This window comes from Cydia fagiglandana, chromosome 22, assembly GCF_963556715.1.
Source record: "Cydia fagiglandana chromosome 22, ilCydFagi1.1, whole genome shotgun sequence".
NCBI lineage: Eukaryota > Metazoa > Arthropoda > Insecta > Lepidoptera > Tortricidae > Cydia > Cydia fagiglandana.
This window is the reverse complement of record NC_085953.1, coordinates 9,206,740-9,219,819: the sequence shown is the minus strand read 5'-3', so window position 1 is coordinate 9,219,819 and position 13,080 is coordinate 9,206,740. Positions and strand designations below refer to the sequence as shown.

The window sequence follows — 13,080 nt, the reverse complement described above, 5'->3', positions numbered from 1 at the left end:
GAAGTAGACCGTTGGATCTGACCTAAGTTTCTGAGTTACACACTCTCTTTTTGTATTATTTAACGAAGACTTCCTTATTCCTTCGGGACTGATCGAATCGGTCGATTTGATCAGTAATGAAATTGGCGTCAATCTCCAATTTTAGATTTATGGTGATATTAGAGCCCTCTTAATTGAATAAACGGGTATGTCCTTAAACCACGTCCAAGACCACCGGTGGACAGGCAGCAGCGTCCCTCAAATTCGGTGTACTCGACTGCGATCGCCAACCCGCCTGCCAAGCGTGGCGATTATGGCATTCACCCCCCAAAAAAGGGGGAGGCCTATGTTCAGCAGTGGACGTCTTATGGCTGAGATGACGATGATGATGATGAAATTGAATAAATGCCCCAGAACGAAAATACTAACCTCACAAATTGGTATTCTTGCGTCCGCACCTCATTTTATCGGTAATATCGGTCATTATCGGTGGTTGAATTCGGTGAGCCAAATTGGTATTTGCGTCCGCACCTCCTGATTCGATCGGGCAATTGAATCAGATTGGCGAAAAATTGACTAATCTGGATATGCCTTTAATTGACAAGAGTTTAAAGGATATCATACAAATACGACGGAATTAAAATAAAAGGTAACTTGCTTATACTGTTGTGTATTGCTATTGAATATAGTTCGTTTTTTTTAGCATTAGAAAGAACTCCACAGAAGCAAGCGTGCAGTCTTTATCGGGCTCTTTAATTGTTAATAATTATTGAATTATCTAATGTAGCATGGTCAATACATATAATTTACTTCAAATTATTACCGCTGAAAGTGCCGGATTTGGAACCAGAAGCTTACTTCTGCGAAGTTCTTTCTAATGCTAAAAAAAACGGACTATAGCTTGGATTGCTCATGATAAAATTAATCTTGATTGAATTTCTTTCAGATCAAAAATCAAGCCTCAACATCGCAATCCCTCAACTCAAAAAAAAGATTCCGATTGTTGACGCCAGAGATATAATTATTTCCAAAAAGCGTGCACAAATAACAGATGCACGTGAAATATTAGCTGAACTAGCTCACAGATTAATAATATGTGTCTACAGATTAGTATAGCCGCCCGTCATACTTTTTTTTTCTATTTATTTTTAGAGCTTGTCACTGAGGTGAACATGTCGCTCCATAAAAAACTACAAATTTATACATTCTTACAACTAACTTATTCTATATACTAAAGCCTTTCGTACAAGCTGCAATAGCATCCGACGAAGGAGCAGCCAGGACACGATTGCAGCCCCCAACATAGCATTATGGCTTACGCCCGTCATACTGGGTCATACTGAACAACTTTTTCTATCGGACCAACCCCGAAATCCCAAAAAAAATATTGGCCTTCCCATAGAAAACGTCGACATCCACTCGATCAAAATGTATGAAACGGCCAAAAAAGCTTAAGTGATTACGAAGTTGGTCCCATTATAAATGTCATAACTGAAAAATTTGAATTTGATTAGCCTAGTAGCCAATCAGGTAGCGGTGATTGCTAAAGGGGCTTATACATAGAACACGGACCTAATGTAAAGCGCCCTCCAGACTATGCGCGTGAATCGCGGGCGAAGCCGCGAACGCGAGTGTGGAGTCTAGTTCGCTGATATGCGAAATCGACTCCAGACTCGGCTTCGCGCCGCGATTCGCGCACGAGTGTGGAGCGGGCTTAACGATGCATTTTTACAAATCGGTCGTTACAGCCGGTCGCAGCGACGGACTCTAAGCCCCCATTCGCACGAGAGCTTTTTCAACGCGCGTTAAAAAGCGCTTGAATCTGTCCGCACTCTAAATTCGATTTAATGACCAAGGCTTAGGTAAGTCGAAAATCTAACAACGCGTGATAAAAGACCGTAGTTCTGTAGAAAGCGACCAACTTTTTATATTTGTCAAAGTGACTTACACCCTAACTCAGTAGCTTTGGTCTCTTTCTGCATTGATAAAAAAATTGAGTTGGTCGTTTTCTGCATAACTACGGTCATTATTTAGCGCCACCGCTGTCGTGTGAATAAATACACTATTGGTGTCATTCAAACGCTTTTTTAACGCGCGTTGTAAAAGCGCCCGTGGGAATGGGGGCTAAAGGCGTATCCTGACCAGATCCTGACTAGTAAATTTTTCGCCAATCTGATTAAATTGCCCAATCGAATCAGGAGGTGCGGATGCAAACACCAACTTGGTTCGCCGAATTCAACCGCCGATATTGACCGATATTACCGATAAAATGAGGTGCGGACGGTTGAATACCAATTTGTGAGGACTGACGCCACACTGTGGGCTGAAATTAGGCTGTCATTGACATAGAAACCGAAGTTATTTTTATGTTTTCTTGATTGAAATCGGTTTTGCTAGGCATTGTTATAGTAACCTATGAATTTTAGACGATTAGGTATGAAAGTTGTGGAATGAGAGTTACGAATTAAAAAAAAAATCGGGGTGCACTCCAGTGGCCTATTTTATAAAGCTACAAGTTACAATTTACAAGCGGAAGTCTCTTTTTAACCCTATGTGTTAGAACAAGACTTCCGCTTGTAAATTGTAACTTGTAGCTTTATAAAATAGGCCACTGGGGGCCGATTTTTTAAATTCGACTACTCGATTTCGTGTATTAAATTTCGTTCAATAATATCTCTACTACTAGGCATTTAAATTCTACTAATAGAATTGAAAACGAGTGGTCAATACCACTCGATTCCCAATTTCTATCGCTAGTATTTCAAAAATTAGCATTTCGCCGTTTTCCACCGATTTCCGAACGATCGAACGATCGAATTTCAAAAATCGGCCCCCTGGAGTGCCGACAGAAGTGAAAACTCTATGGAAAACTCAATGACTAGTCCAAAATGTCTGCAGCACTACCTATGTATAATTGACCCATCCTCCTTACTATTGAAAAACTTTAGTTCCGAAATTGCTGGCTAGTGAGCTTAAATTTGTAGCGTTAATTGTTTAAAATTCGAATAGAAATTGTAAAGTTACCTTGCAGACCTCGCATCTAAATATATTTGGTCATGATATTCTGAGTTTTCACTTTTATTAGCGATTTTATCAAGATGCAGCTTTATTGAATTATATTTGAATAAAGTTAGAATGTAACTGAGATTCTCGTATTTCAGCCCGTACAAGATTAGAACATTGAGCTTTATTGCTTAAATAATATAAAAGTTCCAGTTTTAAATAATTCACCTGATTATGATACGTTATGACCTGGTTATGACTAAAGTTCTTTGGTGAATAACATTGTGCGTGACACATGACGTCAGCCGTCGTCGTCGTCGTTACGCGTTATGTGTTACGCTGTATCGAGTTTATCATTTTTTCCCCACCTCAAAAAGTGCTCAGCGCCGCTAAAGAAGTTTTCACTTCAAAAAAATGTATGGAGCAGGAACAAAAAATCATTATTACTTAGTCAAGAAACAAAACAAACCGTAATGTCTTCGCAGGTGGTTATACTACGAATTATTTGTGATTTTTTGGCATACTACATATTATTATATCCGTCATGGGTGCGGCTTTTTTTAAAATCATTAATTGTTTCTATGGGAAAAGCACAAAAACCAAAGTCAACATAATATATATTAAGATTTTTTTTTAACTGAAATGGGTCTTGCCCAGTATGTTTATGCTAAGTTGTAAGTTTCAGACGATTTGAGTCGAAAATACTAGTTATGAGTTATGATTTTCAAACAAAATGTATTTAGCCGGTACAAAAAATCAAAATATCTCACAACAGTTGACTTTGGTTTTCGTGCTTTTTCCATAGAAACAATTAATGTTTTTTTTTTAAAAGCTGCACCCGTGACGGATATATGTAATATGCCAAAAAATCACAAATAATTCGTAGTATAACCATCTGCGAGAATATTACGGTTTGTTTTGCGGTTCTTGAGTAGGTACTTAATAATGATTTCTTGTTTCTGCACCATACATTTTTTTGAAAAAAATTCGTAACTCGACAATTTTCATTCCAAAGCGTGTAAAATTCATAGAGTCGGACCAAAAAAAGTCTGCAGCGGATTTGATAGCCCACGCAGTGCAAGTGTCATTTAAACGTCATAATTTCATAGAAGTTTGACGTTTAAAATAACACTTTCACTGCGTGGGCTATCAAATCCGCTGCAGACTTGTATAGTACGATAGCTGCCTTTTAGGACAGTAAAAAAAAAAGTGGTCGGCCAAATCCTGTGTTGGCAGGTTAATGTGTCCGACCAATTTTGTGGTACCACGTAAGAGCTACAATTTACTTCATCGAAAAATAGAATGAAACAAACGGATTATAATAGCTAAAATAAGCCTGTTGACTTATGGCTTAGTCGGCCTCACCTTAGCCGGGCAGTTTTTGCAGTCCGACCACATTTATAAAGAATAATAATTTCTTTATTGAAAATATGGTTTCTTCGCAGCTTGAACTTAACTTAATAATGCTAACTGAAAAAAGTCATAAGTAAATGAGTCCATGGAGGTCTTAGAGGGCTTTAAAAAAAAAGAAAACATTCAGTTCAAATTTTATTCATAAATCTATCTACTTAATATCTAAATAACGTTTTCTAACTACCGACGTGGTTTCAGAGTAACACTTACGTTGAGATGATGTCTCACAGATGTCAAAAATAAAAAGGTTTTCATCGATTTTTGACAAGTTTTGAATCGTATATCCTACTTTTCCACTACAGATAGAATGAGGAGGCATAACTGACATTTTATCACGCCAGGTGGCGCCTCCATAGTGGAGTTGCTGTCACTGTCAAATCACATACATTGTTTCCAATAAATTGTAAACATTCTCCTTTTTTAACCGACTTCCAAATCCCAAAGGAAGAGGTTATCAATGCGGTTGTATGTTTTTTTTTCTCCACAATACTGCAATAGTGTGCGACAAATTGTGGAAATATACCTATAGGATCTCCCTTTTTTCCCAAGGACCCGATATGCATAAATCGGTGAGAAAAAGCTTTGAGTACCAAAAACTAAGGCAAATGACAAAGACCGTTTGTGTAGGCTGCAATTTAAGGAAGATAAATATTTTGGAAAGAGTAAATACACAGGTAAGCTAAGTTTTAACGAAGTAGTACATAATTTAGGGCATAATGGCTTGGCTACACATGCTGTATTCCATACGCATCATGACTTTGTGTACCTATCTGATGGGCGGGCGTATATGAAACGCCTTCTTGTACATGCAGGTGATCTAGGTATACACCAAAGCTTAGTTTTCAATCGAACACTTGTAATATAACAGGAAAAACTGCACGTGAGCCTTCCAAAATTTTAATATATGGTAAAATACACAAGATAACCTCACATATATTAAGTGATTATCTTTGTATCAAATCAGCCTTTTTTCCATCAACTGTAGCATTTCTCCTTCGAAGCTCGGTTAGTAGAAAAAAAAATTCCCACCTTTTACCAGTGGTAACTACTGGGAATAAAAATTCCCAGTAGGTACCACCAAACCGAGTTGGTGGTAACTACTAGGATTTTTTTTCTCAGTAGTTACCAGTGGTAAAAGGTGGGAACTAGTGGAAATAACTCTTTTATTGTTAATAATTACTGTTAATCATAATCATCTTGTTATTTCTTCGACTCGCAAAGGCGTTATGTGCCCTTCAAACCATTTTATCTTATACATTTCATCTTTTAATGTCCAGTCACAATGTGTGGCATCAAATTTGATGCAAGTGGATTCTGCCGCACACCGCCACATTGAATTTGTGAAAGCCATCCGTAACAAGCCATACGTCAACAGGTTTATTTTAGCTATTATAATCCGTTTGTTTCATTCTATTTTTCGATGAGGTAAATTGTAGCTCTCACGTGGTACCACAAAATTGGTCGGACACAGGAACCTGCCAACACAGGATTTGGCCGACCACTTTTTTTTTACTGTCCTCAAAGGCAGCTATAGTACCATACAAGTTTCATACGATTTTTCGATAAAAAATTTTTGATGTTTTTTTTATAATTTTGGTCGGACTGCAAAAACTGCCAGGTTAAGGTGAGGCCGACCAAGACATACGTTAACAGGCTTATTTTAGCTATTATAATCCGTTTGTTTCATTCTATTTTTCGATGAGGTAAATTGTAGCTCTCACGTGGTACCACAAAATTGGTCGGACACAGGAACCTGCCAACACAGGATTTGGCCGACCACTTTTTTTTACTGTCCTTTTGAGGCAGCTATCGTACCATACAAGTTTCATACGATTTTTCGATAAAAAATTTTGATGATTTTTTAATAAATTTGGTCGGACTGCAAAAACTGCCAGGTTAAGGTGAGGCCGACCAAGACATACGTTAACAGGCTTATTTTAGCTATTATAATCCGTTTGTTTCATTCTATTTTTCGATGAGGTAAATTGTAGCTCTCACGTGGTACCACAAAATTGGTCGGACACAGGAACCTGCCAACACAGGATTTGGCCGACCACTTTTTTTTTACTGTCCTCAACGGCAGCTATCGTACCATACAAGTTTCATACGATTTTTCGATAAAAAATGTTTGATGATTTTTTAATAAATTTGGTCGGACTGCAAAAACTGCCAGGTTAAGGTGAGGCCGACCAAGACATACGTCAACAGGCTTATTTTAGCTATTATAATCCGTTTGTTTCATTCTATTTTTCGATGAGGTAAATTGTAGCTCTCACGTGACCCAATAAATCTGGTCGGACTGCAAAAACTGCCAGGCTAAGGTGAGGCCGACCACTTTTTTTTTACTGTCCTCAAGGTCAGGTATCCTACCATACAAGTTTCATTCTATTTTTCGATGAGGTTTTTTTTGATGAATTTTTGTCCAACGTTTTTGCCATTTGTACAAAATCTGCCAGGTTAAGCCTAGGCCGACCAAGTGCGTTGGAAGCTACTAAATGTCAGGTACCTCTACAGGGTAGGTATATTCTATTTTTTGATGAGGTTTGTTTCATGCAGCCGGCCACCGGACTATTATTAAACGTCAAAACTTCTATGAAATTATGACGTATAAATAACATTTGCACTAGTTGCACTGCACTGCTTATAATGCTATCAAAATCATTGCAGAATTTTCTTGGTCTAACTCTATTCATTCACCAGTCAAGCTAACATGTAGATACAGGGTCAACCAAAACAGCCAAAAACGCGAGCGCAGCGAGCCCCAAATTTTTTGTTGACAATATCGCAAGGCTGGGTATCGATCTTCACCTGGGCCTAAAAGTCTGAAGTGCCCCCGTGAGGGGAACTTTCATGTGGAGTCAAAGCCGTGCTTCAGGCTTCAGGATAAGTAGTTGAGCACAGACTCCAACCTTCGGTCGGACACTAGTTTTGTGTGAGGAGAGAGATTAAACAACGATGCTGGCGGAACCGACGCTTCTATGACGTTACAAATACAAACCCGTAACGGTTCTTGCGGCCCTCAATTTACCGGATTTTTCTTTGATTTACCGGTATTATTGATTGACATTTCGGGCTTTTACCGATCAGCATCGGTAAAACTTGGGGTTTTCCGGTAAATCCTAGGTTTTACCGTACTTCGGGCTTATGTACAATTAAACGACGCATTAACACGGCAGGTGCACTTCGCCCCCCTCATCTTGGCAATGGCCGCGTAAAGCATCATCATCAGGCCTTTTATATATTTACAGATGATTAAAATAATTAAGCAGCATCTGTGATCTAGCGACAGGACCGCTCGTGGCTATATATATATATATGACACAATTTTTGAACGGCATAATCGTCCACATTTCTGTCAAGTAATACGAGGGTCCGCACCAGGGATGTTGCGAATATTCGCATCCGCATCCGCGGAACATCCGCATTATTTTCAACATCCGCATTCGCATAAAATCGATGCGGAGCATCCGCATGATGCGGATGTCGACCAAGTAGGTAACAGGAACGTATTAGAGACGGCACCGCTGGCGTAAGTGTAAAGGCTCCAGTACACAGTGGTCAAGGATGGTCCATGCCAAGCCATGCTTTGCAATGCGCAACAGTAGGCCTATATATCACGTAGGTGTTCACACAATGGTGCATCAAAAAAAAAAAAAAAATTGCAGGCTCTGATTCATATAAATCTATAATAAACTGATAAGTCTCTTCATTGCTCCACAATGATGACATTTTGTGCTATTAACATTGAATCAAGCGGTCAAAAATTCAAGAAACTAAACAAACAATGGCGACTGTGTGAACACCACACGCGCCACGGTACGCCACGATTCCTTTGAAGTGTGCCAAAAAACCGACAACTCCCCGATTGCTCACCACGGCTGATACAACTGACGGCAGTCGTCCGCCATTGCATACCATAGCATAGCCCCCTGTACACAATGGCCAGGGTGTGGCATGGCCCATCCTTCACTGTGTACTGGGGCCTTTAGGTAATTTCGTCATTATATATAACGAAATCGTCTAGATCCCGAAAAACCGGCCAAGTTATTGTTTATTAAATAAAACACACCTATGTGACGTCCCACAGGTAAAGGTACCTTATGGCGGTTGGCGCTTACGCTATTATTAACGCCGCTCCAATATTATTGCGGCGCCATGCGACGTAAGCGCCAGCCGCCATAAGGTACCTTTTGCCGTGGAACGTCACCTATATTCTTGTTCAAATACTAAACGGTTCGTTTTTTTGTAAATAAAAAATACTAAATATGTAACATTTGACGTTTTTTGAGTACCAAATCTTGACATCCGCATCCGCATCCGCGGATGTGAGGCTTTAAATATCCGCATCCGCGGATGTCATAAAAAATCTGCATCCGCAACATACCTGGTTCGCATTAAGGCGACCCTCATCGCACATATATATCTTATTGCTCGTTTTCGGGCCAAGTTTTGAAACCAGGACCTAACATTGGTTACGCGACCTCTTAAAAGGTGTTCTTCCACTCAACGCGGTGTGTTGCTAGGTCTTTCCATGAGTTGCAGTGCTTTATTGTTAAACGCAATCATATTACGCTTTACGCAGTCTTTAAAGCGGAGTAATGACGTCTTACGTTGCACTTGCCTAATAGCACTGTCCATTCGTTAAACATGCCCTAGCCGCCGCAAACGTCTCTGTTTGAGTAGCGCGGTCTCAGATTATAAGCGCGGTGATACTAGGAAGCTTAGCAAACTCCAGCGCACTTTCGTTGGTAACCAGTAACCCTGTCTTTCCATGTTATGTTTAGTATACCATACCTACCTACTCCGAAGGCAGCGCACGTGGAAGGTGTTAATTAAGTCTTCGTTCCTGATTAGCTTACGACGTCCAGGTTTCGGCCCCCTACAAGAGTATTCTCTAAAGACACAAGTTTGGTAGACAGTTATTATGGTCTTTGTCGTAAGGTGTTTGTTATTCCATACGAGTACTCTTGCATATAGCCCTTCGGTTTGCATTATAAGAATTCAGCTGTGACCCAGTTACACCTATACAAACTCTTTAGATAGAAATAGGTTTTTTTACCTTTTATTTTAGCATAGGTTTTTTTTAACGTAGTAGTTCCCTACGGTAAGTACCCTAAAAAGGGCAGCAAAATTAAGCCTACCAAAAATAAACGAAGTATTAAACACATTGGCTGCCCACCATCCTTCACCTAAAGTGTATCTCCCACGCCCCTTACAAATTTAGTGATCCCAGCATCTGACTATACATTTATTACTGAGGTCAATAAAGAGGTAACGAGCTTTCGATTCCACTGGTGATGCTCATGGGCACACAGAGAAGATTACGTGATCCCAACGGTGATGTTCAATGTTCATGGCAGCCAACGTGTTAAAAGATTAGCCTGCCAGGCTTTCCAGTTATATTAGGCTATATTGGTGTGCATATAAGTGAAACAACGACATATGTGACGTCCCACGGTCAAAGGTACCTTATGGCGGGTATGGAGTTATGCATACCCCAGTAATCTACAATAAATAAGCTATCGATAACACAAAAGATCAACCTAATAAGTTGCGTAGTTACAGAGATATGATTTTTTCAAAATAATGTTGTGAAATGAGCAACTTTACGATAGAGAAGTTTTAAGTTTAGCCGCCTAAAAAACTATGTTCCTGAAGTAAGTTACATAGTTGACTACAAATAATAATACCTTATATATCTGAGATTAAAAAAATGTTGCGACTTGTTCTGTAATGCAAATAGAAACCTTTGATATCAACTGATTTATGTGTATACTAACCAGTCTCTTGAAAATAAAGTTTTATTTCATTTTCACGATTGATTGCAATGAGCTCTCAAGATTTAAATTTTATCTATTAGAAAACGACACTGAGAGACAGTTTAAGCAAAACACAATACCGATTTAGAGGTGAAAATGTATTTTCTGACTTTTTCATATAAAATCAGAAAATTGAATATTTTTACTTTTAATGTAACACACAATCAATTTTTCTGAGCACATATGAAAGAAATTCTGTCATTAAAATGAAATAAATCCTAAAACCCCAACTAAATACTATATTTAACCCCTTATGCCACTTTAAACTTACATAACAATAACCAGTATTTGCTCCATACATTTACGAAAAGGTACCTTATGGAAATAAATCTAATAATACATCACTACAAAACATCAATCACATTGAAGCTTTTATCTTTTATGAATAGAAAATATTAATTTACATTAAACTGCCACAAATTTAATTGGTTCTTCGTCATAATAACCTTAAAAAAGACCAATAATTTGTATGTAATGAAAAGGTACCTTGTGGTTAAGTTACATGATGAGGCATGATGATGATGGAACAGTTAGGATAAACTAATAATATTTTGGGGTAAAGATGTTATAAATCGTCTATTTCTTATCAATAATATATTTTGGTTGCCATTGAAGACAAGCGGCATTGAGGATCAATAACCTTAGATATTCCATAAGGTAATGCGTCGGGTATTGGCATTTTTCAGCAAACCAATGGCTGATTTATTGCATGCGACCAAACCAAATGAAGATTATTCTAGTTAAGAAAGACTTGACGAGAGTAACTTTAGTATAATAGCAGGCTACTTGGATTTATAATGTCGGTCGATGTACGGTTATAATATTTGCTAGGCGCCCCAACCAGAACTGAAATTATCAAATTAGTTTTGCAGAATGCTAATACAGTTCTCTACCAAACTTCTTTTCCCGTATTGACTAGTTTTTTTGGAAATTTTCAACCTTTTTTCCATAAGGTACCTTTTTACTAAACTCTGAGACGACGTTACTAGGCTTATAACTAACTTATAACAAACATAAAAACAGGTAAACAAACGTTACGCATTAAGGTTTGAGATCACACAATAAAAAAAAATTGAGCATTTTTTCACCTCTTTACAAAACATTTCATAACTCCGAAACTAGAAACCCTCATAAGGTACCTTTTCCCGTGGAACGTCACATATGTGCAACGTCTTGTAATATATTGATAATGATAGTAAATATATTTATGGAAGCATAGATTAAGTACATTTAATGTAGGCAATGACTAATGACATTCATTTATACAAATTAATAATAAAAATATCATTTAAAGTATATAATTATGGTCCTATTTTCCCGCACTAGTGCGTAAAATAGCACTTTTCGTGCGTATGTCAAAAGCTTAAAGGGCCATGTACTGTAAAACGTTGTACGATACACGTGCGAATAGGTAATTTGCAAATCGTGTGGATTTAAAACACTCCCTTCGGTCGTGTTTTAATTTATCGCCACTCGTTCGAATTTCCTCTTTTCCGCACTTGTATCGTAAATAACTATTCGCCGCCCTAGGCCCCAGGCCCTGTATAGCCGCCTCTTTCAATAGCACTTGAAAGAGGGTTCTATGAGGTTCATGTTGTTCTAACTAAACAGTGATAGTGATACGTTTCAGCATTAGAACATTATATTTTTCACCACACCTACTCGGAAAGGCTTTCTTAGCACTTCAAAAACTGATAGCAAAGTTGCATTTTATTCACATGTGAGGCAAAGTAATCAAATGCAAATTTTGAGTTGTTTTCTTATGTTTGCTGGTAGAACTGACTTTTATGATGATTTTGGATGATAAATATTTAATAGGTAACATTAATTTGGATTTGATTTTGTTTGATATTTTACATTTAATATTTGCTTCGGGTCGGTGTGGTGAAACATTTTGTGTTTCACTCGGGAGCAAATTTTGTTTAACCCTCGCGCTTTGAAACCCTCGCAACGCTCAAGATTCCATTTTTTTAACCACTCGCTACGCTATCGGTTCAATTTTGGAATCTTTCGCTTGCTCGGGTATCAATATTAGCACGAGCGATTGAACAACAACTTTGCCCCCGAGGGAAACAGATAACTGTTACTGCGGGGCGGGGGCGGGCGCGGGGGCGGCTGCTCCCGCGGCGGGCGGGGGCCTGATAGGGCTGCTGACATGAATCGCGAATATATAACATGTTATATGTTTACCATACCATAATATTAGAATGCTGCAAGTGTATATTTGCAAGTGTAAATATGCTTAACAAATTATTTAAAAATATTAATCAATAATTATCATGATAGTATTAAGGTTCAAATCTATGTAACGGCTCATACGAGTTAACATGTTTTGGTAATGTATTTAGGACGATCGACCACCTCGATGTAGACGAGTTGAATCTTAATACTATCACGATACGGGATACGGATTTAAAGGACATTGTTGCTTTAGCACGTGGCTAGGTATAATAGAGGTAGGTACGGGAGCTAAACCGCCCGTAGTTATAAAAGAAATAATGGTTTTTGTTAAAAGCTTAGGGTCTTAGGCGTAAAAATAAGGCATAGGTATATACTATAATAGTAGATGCAAATAATCCAATTAGCTCCAGGATGGTAGTGTAATATGTGGTTCGTATACTTCGTATGCGTGCATGTGCCTCCATCAATTGGTTGAACAAGACAGATTCGAACTGTCGACCTCCGTCTGTGGTGATGTGAAGAGCATCAAGCATGCCAAACCGAGAAATCTACCAAAACCAAACCAATCTACTAAAAGTTTGCAAAGCTCACCGTTTCTACTACTGTTTTAACATTGTTCTATTGATAAATTACTTGGCTATCGGCTACCATAGTATTTGCGGATTCCTGAATTCGACGCCACTTT

The 13,080-nt window shown here is 38.4% G+C and overlaps 1 long non-coding RNA gene across 1 annotated transcript in view; it reads right to left on the bottom strand.

Moving 5' to 3' along the window:
• LOC134675479 (uncharacterized) overlaps positions 1–13,080 on the bottom strand; it is an 87,557-nt gene that overhangs the window by 73,802 nt on the left and 675 nt on the right. The gene's annotated exons all lie outside the window — the stretch shown is intronic.